We start from the raw sequence: 14640 nt of genomic DNA on the forward strand, positions 1-14640 counted from the left end.
CAAAAGCTGTTTGCTGAATTTCCTGTTTGCACTTAATTTTAAATCGTTTTTTCTTAAAACTTGCATATTTTCTGTCCTTGACCTAGCACTCTTGTGTGGGGTCATTTACTGCACTGTTATAACTTGATATTACTTGTGAACCTCTGCTATCTCTGTAAAAAACAAAAACAAAAAAAAAAATCTTGCTTTTTTCCCACTTTTCTGAGAGTTAAAAAAGTTCAGTTACAGGCTTGCTGTTCCTGAACTGTTTGAAAGTTTCTGTGAGGCCATTTTTGCTTGGGCTGAAGGAGGGTCTCTGTGTTTATCAGTGGGAGTGACTAACATTGAGCAGCTTCCCTGCCCCCCGGAGAGGTGGTTACTGACTTGAAACTGTAGTTTTATTGGCCACTAGGGTCATTTCCATAACTCCTTCATCTTCCTCTCTTAAAACCTAGTTGCCTCGTGGTTTGAGCGTCTTTTCAGGCTTGTTGGCTGTTGGTGAAGCACCCTCCAAGAGGAAAAAACGCTGAGAGAAGAAGGGAGCCACTTTGAGATTTTAAGTATTTTTCTCTGTTTATTTGCTAAGTTTTTCTGCATAGCTGCCTAGCTTGAGCATTTTCTGGCTTGTTAAACTTGATTTCTGTATTAGTAGCTGTATTTAGAGCACAACCAAAAGCTGTTTGCTGAATTTCCTGTTTGCACTTAATTTTAAATCGTTTTTTCTTAAAACTTGCATATTTTCTGTCCTTGACCTAGCACTCTTGTGTGGGGTCATTTACTGCACTGTTATAACTTGATATTACTTGTGAACCTCTGCTATCTCTGTAAAAACAAAACAAAAAAAAAAATCTTGCTTTTTCCCACTTTTCTGAGAGTTAAGAGTACAGTTACAGGCTTGCTGTTCCTGAACTGTTTGAAAGTTTCTGTGAGGCCATTTTTGCTTGGGCTGAAGGAGGGTCTCTGTGTTTATCAGTGGGAGTGACTAACATTGAGCACCTTCCCTGCCCCGGAGAGGTGGTTACTGACTTGAAACTGTAGTTTTATTGGCCACTAGGGTCATTTCCATAACTCCTTCATCTTCCTCTCTTAAAACCTAGTTGCCTCGTGGTTTGAGCGTCTTTTCAGGCTTGTTGGCTGTTGGTGAAGCACCCTCCAAGAGGAAAAAACGCTGAGAGAAGAAGGAGCCACTTTGAGATTTTAAGTATTTTTCTCTGTTTATTTGCTAAGTTTTTCTGCATAGCTGCCTAGCTTGAGCATTTTCTGGCTTGTTAAACTTGATTTCTGTATTAGTAGCTGTATTTAGAGCACAACCAAAAGCTGTTTGCTGAATTTCCTGTTTGCACTTAATTTTAAATCGTTTTTCTTAAAACTTGCATATTTTCTGTCCTTGACCTAGCACTCTTGTGTGGGGTCATTTACTGCACTGTTATAACTTGATATTACTTGTGAACCTCTGCTATCTCTGTAAAAACAAAAACAAAAAAAAATCTTGCTTTTTCCCACTTTTCTGAGAGTTAACAACGTTCAGTTACAGGCTTGCTGTTCCTGAACTGTTTGAAAGTTTCTGTGAGGCTATTTTTGCTTGGGCTGAAGGAGGGTCTCTGTGTTTATCAGTGGGAGTGACTAACATTGAGCAGCTTCCCTGCCCCGGAGAGGTGGTTACTGACTTGAAACTGTAGTTTTATTGGCCACTAGGGGTCATTTCCATAACTCCTTCATTTGTCCTCGGAGGAGTGGTTTAGGGCAGTGACTTGTGGTTTGTTGGCCAATTTGGGTCATTTCCTGTCTTTTCCAGCCCCTGCTATAAAGCACGCTTTAGCGATTTAGCCGATTTAGCGGAGTTGCTACTGTTGCACACTAGGGCAGCCGGTTAAGCAGGTTTAAACTATTCGGCTACCTAAAGTCCACTCTTCAAATTTTCCCTTAAAACTACCTTCCTCGAACTATACTACTGATCTAATCAGCGTATCCTATAATTAAAAGATCATCTCTACTTGACTCCAAGTAGACTATTCTCTATCTGTTAAACGTAGCACTTGCTCCTACAGTACTTATTACCTTGATACGGCACTCTTGTCATAGATAGTACCCCAAAAAGGCAACCCCCATTTCTCGGTCACCCACGTCCCCCGGAATCTTTTTAAAGTTTTTTGTCTATTCCTTCTAGCATGTCGAGGGATCAGTTGCTAGTGTCCTTTCCTGCTCAGCTGGTGAACCTGGGAATATTGAGGCAATGTTACAATTGCCTCATGTACACAGACAACCCTCTCCTCCTCCCACAAAACACAAATACATGCGAGAGATGCAACTACACGGCCAAACTGGAGGCTGAGCTCTCTCAACATAGGACTGGCAAGACCAGTCAGGAGGAGAAGGTTACCACACACACTATAGACCCAGTCTCACATATTACCATTACAACCTCAAATCATACACATAAACACACAAAGACATACTGGAGGCTCTGATCAAAAATCTACCAAAACAGCAGAGGCCACCAAAGCAGACACCCAAACAACCACCACCTCAGAACACAACACCTGCAACACATAGACCTCACAGTCAGAGTGTCAAACAGTCACAGCCCTTAAGGCCAAACACAATGCCAGACACACTAGTCATTGGTGACTCCATAGTCAGACACACTGGCGTCCGCTCACCAGACTGAGTAAGGAGAAGGTCACAGTAAGCTGCCTGTCGGGCGCTAGAATCCGCCACATAACGCAAGCACTCAGGTCTCTCAACAGCAGGTACAAATATGATTCAGTCATTGTCCACGCTGGTGTAAACGACCTGAGACGCACCTCCTTGGACTACATGAAAAGAGACATTGAGGAGCTCTCTGATTATGTAGCCCAGACAGGTATGACCCTGACCTTGAGCAGTATCCTACCTTCACCAAGAATGATGCCACAATACAGAGATAAGATGATCAGCTTTAACAATTGGCTTAAACACTGGTGTCATTCAAAGGGGATCCAGTGTCTGTCTGCCTGGGATGACATGCTGGACAAGCCACGCTGCTTCGCAAGGGACGGCTTGCACCTGTCACCCTGGGATTCCGGATATTGGCAAAGGCTCTTGCCACCCCATAGTGCCTTTTTAGGCAAGGCTCAAATTCTAAACCTACCACCCTAGAACACAAAAAGGAAAAAACTAAGGGTAATGCTGCTCAATGCCAGAAGTCTAAATCTCAAAATGCACGCACTCGAGGCCCTTCTCAGTATGGAGAACATCGATGTCTGTGCTGTGACAGAAACCTCGTTCAAGGCTCCTGAGAGCACCCGGCGCTATCAGGTTTTACCTCATATCATGCGTTCCGCCCCAAAATCTGGACAATACCAAGAAAGGAGGGGGTATCCATATTCATCAAGGACACCCACACCTCAAGACTGGTGGCAACGCACGATGCATCGGAGACCATCCAGGTGCAATTAACCATAGGCAAGACTGCTCTGCAAATTGTAGCATGTTACAGGCCACCCTCACAAACTCAGGAACCTCACATGGCCTTCCTGAAAACACTAGAGGGATAAATGTATCACCAAACACCATCATACTAGGTGACTTCAATTACCCTAATATAGACTGGGAACACTACTCAAGCCCAAACACCCTAGCCCAAAAGTTCCTGGAATTCATAAACTCAAATGCCATGGAACAACTAGTCACCATCCCCACAAGAGGAGATAACATACTTGATCTCATCATCACGAACATGGGAGCACAATGTTCAACACCGGAGGTGTACCCCTCACTGGTGAGATCAGACCACAAACTAATCTCGCTGGAGGTCCTCATCCCACCCCACCTGAAATAAAAAGACCACAGTAAAGAACTTCTCAAAAGCCGACTTCACACTTCTAAAGACTAGTGTGGTCTCCTTTAAGGCCCCGAGCCGTGGAAAACAGTACTCAAGCCGCTGAATCACTTACAAATGCCTTCTACCAGCACCTGCAGGACTGCATGGATAAGGCAATCCCAAGCAAAACAAAGACTCTTTGTACCAAAGGCAAGCATCCAGTCTGGTGGACCCCAGCCATAAACAAACTCTACAACAAAAGGAGGAAGCTACTACAAGATAGAGCAAAATCCTTAAAAGGTAAGACACCCTTGATCACTATAAGTAAAAACTAAGAGCTCTCATAAAATCATCCAAAGCAAATTTCGAGAGAAAAATAGCTAAAGACTCAAAAGACAATCATAAGGCCTTCTTTAGCTATGTTAGAAACCTGGGAGGAAACTCCCAGATATGCTCAGAGCTAGTTCAAAATGATGTGAAGATTACTGATCCTACAGACATTGCCAACATACTGGCTGACAGGTTCAGTGCAAACTTCTCGGCCCCCCTCCCCGCCAAAAGGAGGGATATCTATAGCAAACGAGTGCAGCCCCCAAACATCTCCAGCCCAAGTGAGAACTGCTCTCTCCAAAGCAAAAACACAGCATCCATGGGACCTGATGGTGTCCCCGGCTGTGTGCTCCATGAACTCAATGAGGAATTAAACCCACAGCTAGGACAGCTGTTTAATCAAAGTCTTACCTCTGGATACGCCAGGAGTGGCGCACTGCAACTGTGGTACCACTTCACAAAGGCGGTGCCTCCACCGACCCTGGAAATTACCGCCCATTAGCTTGACAAGCCTTATCTGCAAAGCCATGGAGAGGATCATAATGGACCTCATAAATAAAGACATAGGGAATTTGCAGACTTTGGATCCAACCCAGTTTGGCTTTGTCAAAGGCAGATCATGCCTTTTAAACTTGGTTGACTTTTTGAAACAGTCACCAAAGCCATTGATGAGGGAAAGGCAGTCCATACAGCCTACCTCGATCTGGCTAAGGCCTTCGATACAATACCCCATTCGGGTATCATTGAAAAACTCATCAGCTTAAATGTCAACCCATACATCACAAGATGGGTTGCAAACTGGCTGAGTGACAGAACCCACAGGGTCAGAGCTGCTGGCGCCATGTCAGACTCAAAGCCTGTCACAAGTGGTGTCCCACAGGGCTCAGTCCTGGGCCCACTCTTGTTTGGCATCTACTTTTCCAGTACAAGCAAACACAGGAGGGTTATGGCTGACAAAGTTTGCAGATGACTGCAAACTGGGCCATAGTAGAAAACACATCTGACACAGATATCCTTCAGAAGGGTCTCACAGAAACGGATAACTGGTGCCAGAGCCACGGCCTAAAGTTAAATGCCAAAAATGCATAGTCATACCCTTCGGGAAAAACAAGGTTACCCCTAGCTACCAAATAGGTGGCAATCCACTGAGCACAGAAGAAGTTATCAGGGACCTGGGGACCCAGGTTGATAGTAGTCTGTCATTCGACACCCATGTAGCTAAAGTAGTTAGGAAGACCTTCTACATTGCCCACCTTATCATGAAGGGATTCTCATCTAGATCAAGGGAGGTCATAGTCTCCCTTTACTCATCACTCATCAGACCAATGATTGAGTACAATGCCCCATTCGGAATGTATCTGACCCGACACTTGCAGCAGCTGGAGAGGCCACAAAGGTTCCTCACCAAAAGGATAAAGGGTCTCAAAAATCTGTCCTATGCTGCCCGACTGAAAGAACTCCAGCTCTATTCAGTTGCTTACCGCTTGCTCAGAGGTGACCTTTGCCTAACATACAAGGCCATGTCAAACCCAGATTTGATGAATATGCTTCACCTCAAAGAATCTAGATCCATCAGAGCCACAAGGGCGGGAGACTTAAACCTTGACACGGCTATTAATAGGACATGCTGGAGGGATAGATTCATCACCCAAAGACTCCCTATGCTGTGGAACAAAATCCCGGTACATGTGAGGCAGAGCACCTCGCTGGCCTTGTTCAAGAGAAATCTTGACCAATGGATGGGAGATCGCAGATATACCCCAGGGATTACCTCAGTGTCACTGCTCGACAGAGGCACAGAAAAATAATGGGTATAGTTCCCCATACTAAAGGGGTGGCCTAAGCCACAAAACGATGGGCTAGGCTTGTAAATGCCCTCGGGCAGATAGCCTAGTATGAACCTATGAACCTATGAACCTATAACAGTATGTTATCAAATTTAACTATGAAAAAAATACATCAGCATCCTAAATACTAAAATAAACATAAATACTAATGTTATTTATGTTCATATTTTGTTACTAGACAATAGATCATTTAAGTTTTTTGAAACCTTTCAACTGCAGTCCCACCGGTACACCCAACTATTTACTCCTCCTGTCTGTAGGGGTTAGGGGAGCAGGGTCTGATGTAAAGTTGCAATTTTTAACTAAGTTAGATTTGAAGATCGTCAGATACATATTTTGCTTTGCAGACAGCTGTAGTCAGAGATTAATTATTTAGGAGTAATATCTGTCATGTCAACAAGTCTGGTTTATGTTGCAATATAGATTTAGTTCCCTTGATCCTATATTTGTGTTGCTGCCAGCCTTGTGGGTCTGCAGTAGGTCAAGCAGGAGAAGGTCATTTACAGTTTTGTAGGACAGGCATAAATCACAGCATAGAAGTGTTTTTAAGAAGTGGGTTTTTTTTATAGGTGTAGGACTTGCATTAGTCACCATGGTGATTTGATTTGTTTTAGTATGAAGTAGATTACTTAATTATGTATGTATTTATGCATCTTAATTGGTTGTTTGCTTATTCAGTCATATAAATAGTGAATTTTCATTTGTTGAAATGGTTCTGATGCCAGATGCATTTTCTTTGGATGTGGTGTGGGTTTCAGTGCTATTTCAATGAATGTGATTTTCAAGGGCAGAGAAGTTTTAATGCCAAGTCTACTTTCATTGAGACAGTATTGCTTTGTTTAACAAATGTCAAAATAAAATCCAAATAATCATTGTAGAAGTAAAGCAGTATGCATACATTAGTGTTTATGGTAAATGGGGCGAATTCGCCATGTAATGGGACATTGGAATGGCTGCAGGGGGTCAGTGTTGCCATATTTTGGTTGTCTGTTCTTTAGTTTGCATTTGAAAGTTGATATCCCACAATTCCATTGGAGTCGGTGGGGTTACGTAATTGTGTATGCAAATTAGATGTTAATGACTGTACATATTTGTACCTATTTTTCATGGGCCTTGTCCAGATTTTTAATTTTTCCAGGTTGAGAGGTATGCCTGGGCCACAAGGGATAAACACAGTAAAAACATACACAAAAGGACAACTGTTACATTTAAAGCAAACACCATGATAAATGCAAGATAAAAGACAAAAAGTGCATAATACATGTTCGGTATTCTAGAAGCAGAGCCCTGCAAAATGCCTAATGTGCCCCCTGTTGATGTCTGAAAGGCTTCACTATCTGGAGAAGAAACTACTTATACATACCTTGATGTCCTTCATGGATGCATCTGCAGTCATAACAACTGGGTTGTCCTGTCGTCAGGCAGCCCTTCGGTCGGCCGGATTCCAAAGTCCGGGTCCGGCTTCGGCTGATGTCGCACTTCACCCGACGTCATCTCTGTTGGTCTTCGGGTATAAAGGCATCAGCCGACGCCATTTTCCTCAGTCTTTCTTGCCGCGTGGCGCCCGAAGCAGAAGCTGTTCGCAAGTGCCGGTCGGTCAGATCCAGAGATTACTACTTCCAAATACTACTTCGAAGACTTCTAAAAGCTAAGTACCCCGTTGGGGACTCTTTCTTGCCTCAGCCGATGTCAGAAAAAGTCAATAACTGTTTAACTTGTGGGAAACAAATACCTCATAAAGATTTCCACTCTTACTGTTTGCCTTGTTTAGGCCCAGACCACGACGTAGCAGCCTGTTCAGCCTGTGCCTCTTTCAACCGACGAACGCTTAGGCGTTGGTCGGAGTTTGCTGAACAGTTTTTCGGCTCAGATTTTGCGTACATTATGCCGTCGGATCCTCCGACTACCCAGATTGTTAAAAAACGCAAAGAAAAAGACCGACACTCGCGGTCCGCGGTTTCGGCCGAAACCATGGTTAAGCAAACCGCGAGTGTCTCGGTTTCGGCCGAAACCGAGAAAACTGATCAAAGCACAGCTGAATCAATGACTACTACTGAGGCTCCTGCTACCTTACTTGAAATGGCCTCAGAAATCTTACCTACAGTGGTTTACTAGTGACTTATCAGGCACCATCCCTTTGGATGTCTCTACCCCAGCACGTGGTGCTGCTAGGCCTCCTGCAGCCATGTCTATTAAGGCCTTTGCCAGGGCTAAAGCAGCCAAATCTACTAAATCAGTGCCTGTTAAGCCCCCCTCTACTAGGCCCACTTCTAGTTCACAAATGCTTACTCTGGCAGAGGATTTAATATCCTTAATTAGGGGATCTCAATCTCACCCAGACAGGGCCTCTCAGCCCCCAGAAAAGAGACCTAGAGCAGAGCCCCCCGAGCCTGTGTCCTCTGATGATTCCGCGGAGGACTCTGATATTACAGACCAGCCAGAGGCTCATTTCTCCAATTATGAAGACTCAGATGCTGAAGAATCCATTCCAGCTGCTTCTCCACCAGAAGAATTCTCCTTTGGGGAAACTTTACATGCCATGCGAGAACAATTCCAATGGCAGGAACAGGATTTCTCAGATTCCAGAAAAAGACTTAGGACTTTTCTGCACCTACCACAACAGAGGCCTTTAGCTATACCTCCTGTCCTCTCTGTTGTGGACGATGCATTTAATGATGTCTGCACTGCACCAGATTCCTTACCTCCAGCCCCTGTCAAACCAGACAGATTTTACAGGGTTCCAGACACTCATCACCACTTATACAAGGCCCCACTTGCAGACCCGAAACCATATCCCAGGGGCCTAAGGCAGCAGCCTCGACCACAGCAAAACCCTATTCCTTCTCAAAGGGAAGCCAGGTCTTTAGACAGATGGGGCAAAAAGGTTTACACCTCTGCTACTCTCTCAGCTAGAGCTTTAAATTGTCAGTTTCACATGATACAATACCAAGAGTTTATGCTTGATCAGTTAACTAAAAGCTATCCTCTGATGACTCTATAGATAAGAAATATATATTAGAAATGGTAAATAACATACAACAGGTTAGTAACCATTCCTTAAAATGTGGCTATGATGCACTGGAGGCTTCATTTAGATCAGCCATGACTGGCACAGTGATAAGAAGACATGCATGGCTGAAGGAACAGGTCTTACCGGATCATGTTAAAGCTAAGTTATTAGATGCACCTATGGATAAGGCCAGTTTGTTTGGTACACCTGCCCAGCAGGTAATGAAGAAAATGGAAGAAAAGGCAAAATCTGTACAAACAGTTAAAGATTTCTTGCAGGTTCAACCCCCAAGGTTTAGCAGGAACTGGCCTGCCAAAAATTGGTCCTTTCCTGACTCCACAAGATCCCAAAGGGGCAGGAATAGACGTCCCAGAGGCAGAAATCAATCCAGAGGGGGTTCCTACAGAGGACGACAGTGGCAAGGTAATAACAGAGGCACAGACACAGCCACTGCCACTACAACAGCACAGTGACTTGATTCTAACTCCGCCTACCAGGGAACAAATAGCAGCACCATTAGGCGGAAAATTAACCTTATTTTCAAAAACTGGCACTATATCACAAAAGACAAGTGGATTCTGCAAACCATAGACCAAGGATACCGGTTCCACTTCCACACTTTACCAGTCAAAGAGGAATGCCAAACCTGCCTCCAAATCAAAAACAGAAGCTCTACAGCAGATAATGCAACTAACAAAGATGAGAGCTGTGGAAAAGTGCCAATAACAGAACAAGGCAAAGGATTCTACTCCAGACTATTCCTAGTTCCAAGAAAGGAAAAAGCTGGAGACCTATTCTCGACCTGTCCACCTTAAATACATACATCATTGTCCCAAAATTCAAAATGCTGACCCTCCAGCAACTTCTTCCCATGCTGGGCAAGGAGTGCTGGCTGGTAACTCTAGATCTCAAGGAGGCATACCTGCACGTCCCCATACGACCAATTTGCAGAGGATACCTCAGATTTCTTGCAGGATCAGAGCACTATCAATTCTCAGCATTGCCCTTTGGCTTATCTACTGCCCAGAGTATTCACAAAATGCCTGGCATCAGTAATCGCTCACTGCAGACTACAGGGAATCCAAATTTATCCATACCTGGACGACTGTCTGCTACAGGGGACAACAAAAGCAAGCTGACAACAGATTTACAAAGGGTCATTTACTTGCTACAAGCACTGGGATACACAGTCAATTTACAAAAGTCAAGGCTGATACCATCCCAAACAAGGACATTCTTGGGCTGAATTGGACACAGTAAAACAAATGGCATTCCTAACTGCAGAAAACAAAAGAACTCCCTCTTTACTTCTTGGCACTAACAAAACAGAACAAGCTAACAGCAAGAAAAGTTCTACAGGCCTTGGGCTTCATGGCATCCTGCATAATCTTGGTTCCACATGCCAGACTACATATGAGAAAACTACAGTGGTACCTAAAGAATTTATGGTCCCAACACAGGCACAGCCTAGAAGCAGAAATTCCTCTAATCCCATGCCTAAAACAGGAGTTCCTATGGTGGGCTCAAGCATGCCAGTCAAATCCAGGCCTACCTTTCCACAACTATCAAGCAAGCCAAACCATCACAACAGACGCCTCAGACCTAGGATGGGGGGCTCACATGCTGGACAAATGCGTACAAGGATTGTGGACACAGGACCAGCTCCATTTGCACATCAACCTAAAAGAAATGCTGGCAGTAAAGCTGGCAATCCAAAATTTCAGACCATTCCTCAAAGCAGGACATTTGATGATAAGGACAGACAACACCACAGTCATGTGGTACATCAACAAACAGGGAGGCACTCATTCATACCCCCTATGCAGAATGACTTTGGACCTTTAGAACCTGGCGCTCAGCTGCAACATCCAGTTACAGGCAATGTTCGTACCAGGAAAGGAGAATACTCTAGCAGACATGTTAAGCAGAAACACCTCGGATGCTCACGAATGGATGCTACACCCGGACATCTTCAAGGCCATCTCAAAGAAATGGGGAATGCCACAGATAGATCTATTCGCTTCCCCTCTCAATCACCAGCTCAAAAAATTCTGCACAAGGACGTTCCACCCACTTGCATGGAAAGTGGACTCGCTCTCCTTCAGCTGGAAAGGTCTGACAGCATATGCATTCCCACCTCTTCCCTTGATACACAAGGTATTACTAAAAATCAAGGAGGAACGTCCAAGGATAACCCTGATAGCTCCAAACTGGCCAAGACAACACTGGTACCCATTGCTGAGGAGCATGTCTCGGGACAAAATATGGCCAATACCCCTGATGCCTTTGATGTTAACCCAGAACAACTACAGCATCATGCATCCAAACCTAAAAACTTTGCAACTGACTGCATGGAACATCACATAGCAGCAACTAATCCAGAGCTTTCCCAAAGGGTTAAAGACATTATCCTTGAAGCCTGCAGACCTTCAACAAGAAGGAACTATGCAGGAAAATGGAAAAGGTTTGTCATTTGGAGTGCTGAAAGAGGAAAAGATGTGTCCAATATAGACATTGCTAACATTCTGGAGTATTTGGCAGAGCTTCTACATACAGGCCTGTCCTATTCCTCCATCAAGATACATGCATCGGCTATTTCAGCAGAATACAGCTTTGATCCACCTGTCTTTTCACATCCTTTACTCAGGCAGTTCCTCAGAGGGATCAAGAATGTAAAACCTCCTAGGAAACCACCATTGCCAGCTTGGGATTTGAACTTTGTGCTGGAAAAGTTGACACTCGCACCTTTTGAACCAGCAGCAACAGCAGACCTGCAGCATCTATCGTGGAAAACTGCTTTCCTACTGGCAATAACCTCAGCAAGAAGGGTTTCTGAACTTCAGGCCCTAATGGCAGTACAACCCTTCCTAATCTTCCACCAAGATAGAGTGTCCATGAGGACTAATCCTACATTTATGCCTAAGGTGGTATCCAGAGTGTCTTTAAACCAGGCAATCCACCTACCTACCTTCTTCCCAAACCCACAAAACAGAGGGAAAGAATGCTGCATACCTTGGATGTACATAGACAGCTACGCTACTACCTGGACAGAACAAAAGTAACAGAAAAACTGACCAGCTGTTTGTAGCCTATGCAACAGGAAGGGAAGGAAAAGCAATTTCCAAACAGACAATCTCCAAATGGATAGGAAATTGCATACGATTCTGTTACTCCTTTCATGGAAAACCAATTCCACAGAACATAAGGCCTCATTCTACAAGGGCAACAGCCACTACCACAGCCTTCTTACGAGGAGTGGCAACCAAGGACATTATTGAGGCGGCTACTTGGACCTCCGTGCATACATTTGCCAAGCATTATAATTTACCTCTGTATTCCAGATCCCGAGCAGGGTTTGCCACTGCTGTACTGCAAGGGATCCTATCCACACCATAATCTATTCTTCCTCCTCCCCTAGTTGGCTATGGTATTCTACCCAGTTGGTATGACTGCAGATGCATCCATGAAGGACATAGTACAGTTTTGTACCTACCATAAATGTAGATGTCCGAACTGGATAGCATCTGCAGTCAGGATTACCCTCCCTCCTTCCCCTCTGTGGTACTCCTAGGGTATTTACCCTCCTAATAGCTAGCTGGCGGGGGGGAGTCTCTTATGGTGTATTTGTTTGTATATATGTACATACATGCTCTTTTTTTGTGTTTGCCTTCTATCTTTTTGGAAACATTGGCATTTACCCAAAATTTAGCCTTCCAAGAGGGCAACTGGCATCTGGGGCAAGAAACACTGAGGAAAATGGCGTCGGCTGATGCCTTTATACCCGAAGACCAACAGAGATGACGTCGGGTGAAGTGCGACATCAGCCGAAGCCGGACCCGGACTTTGGAATCCGGCCGACCGAAGGGCTGCCTGACGACAGGACAACCCAGTTGTTATGACTGCAGATGCTATCCAGTTCGGACATCTACATTTATGGTAGGTACAAAACTGTACTTTCTCCAGAGGGGGGGGGATAGGAAGGCTACATATTTCCTGTCGATTCCATATGTAGTCACTCCATCATCCAAGCTCTGTATGATATAATCAACACAGAACTAGTCAACAATCTGTTGGGCTCTGAAATTATTGAACATTGCCTGCTATTGGTACCATTTATATTACCAGCATATAGGCAGGAAGTGGCAGTGCTAATACCTTCTAGATAATGCTAAACACCTTCTAGATAATGTTATAATTCTTAGCTTTTTGCTTTCTGCTTCTTTGATACTTTTGGTTAGCCTTGCTCTTTTATAGTCTGACTCATGTTGGTGTGAAACTTCCACCATTTATGACTATGAATCAAGACTGTTTATCTTGTAAACATTTACAGCTCATTTTCCTATATGCCTAGATTTACATGTCACTATGTTGTCATTTGCATGTCGTCTGTGTAACGCTGTTCTGCTTGCTGCACATTGTGTAACATGAGACTTTGAATTGCCATATGTCTGCACGTGGCCATTTCCTGTACAACCATACACATTATTGAATGTAGCTTGACTATGAATCCCAGTCATAATTTCCTCCTGTAGTCATCTAAATATTTAAAAGGTACTTATGTTCTGGGTTTTTTTTTTTTTTTTCAGTAATAATTCTTTATTATCTTTCAACTTGGTCATACAAACATTTGAGCGAGAAATACACAGATGATTACTAAACAAAGCTTCTAACAACATTCTTACAACATATATACACTGTTTACATGAATGCTTCCATATTTTGACATATAAGTACATATAACACTTCTTATCTCTAGGGATAGTATCTTGTAATAATATGGTTCTTGGTAGGGTTAGGTTTTATACTCTATGTATCAAGTGAATTTCCTAGATTTGATGTATTAAGCCAGTATAATATTGAAAATTTGTTATGTTTTGGGTTTCTAATTCCATTATGGGAAAGGACTCAATTCCTGAGTCAGGGTACAGTTAGAGTTCATGAAATTAGTATTATTTTTAGTCTTTGATGTTAGCCAAGAGTGTTGTTCTCAACAGCTGCAATGTGCCCAGAATTGCCTCCTCCTGTAATTCTTACACGGTTACATGTATTGGTAGCATATCCAATTACAACTGTAAATTATGTTTTATTAGCCGTATTGCTTCTAATACTATTAGAACTACAAATGATGTTAGCATACTGCAAAAGGGTCTCACAGCAACTAATGACTGCTGCCAAAGTCATGGCCTCAAGCTAAACTCAAAAAAAGTTTCAACATTCCATTCAACCAAAATACATATCCTACTGATTACCACATTAATGGCAATCCCCTAAGCACACCACCTGTGGTGAGAGACCTGGGTACTCAGGTTAATAACCATCTCACATTCGACCATCATGTAGTGGCAGTGGTCAGAAAAGCCTTTTACTTGGTTCGTCTCATAAGTAAAGGGATTGCATCCAGAAAAAAGGAGGTTACTACCTCTCTTTACTCCTCTCTCATTAAACCAATACTTGAGTATAACTTTATGTATGCCAGGTGAACCTCACCAAACATCTGCACCAACTGGAAAAGCCACAGAAATACCTCACAAAGAGAATCCATGGCCTCCAACACCTGTCCTATGGGGACAGGCTCAAAACACGATCACTCTACTCGGTATCATACAGATTGCTCAGAGGTGATCTGTGTCTCATCTACAAGGCTAAGACCCTGCCTTATTTATCTGCAAGTC

The 14640-nt window shown here is 43.6% G+C and overlaps 1 protein-coding gene across 2 annotated transcripts in view; it reads left to right on the forward strand.

The window, feature by feature from the left end:
- Positions 1-14640, forward strand: part of PIGM (phosphatidylinositol glycan anchor biosynthesis class M) — a 367285-nt gene that overhangs the window by 100350 nt on the left and 252295 nt on the right. The gene's annotated exons all lie outside the window — the stretch shown is intronic.

The sequence above is a fragment of the Protopterus annectens genome, chromosome 9.part0 (genome assembly GCF_019279795.1).
Source record: "Protopterus annectens isolate FY-2018-M chromosome 9.part0, PAN1.0, whole genome shotgun sequence".
Taxonomy (NCBI): domain Eukaryota; kingdom Metazoa; phylum Chordata; order Ceratodontiformes; family Protopteridae; genus Protopterus; species Protopterus annectens.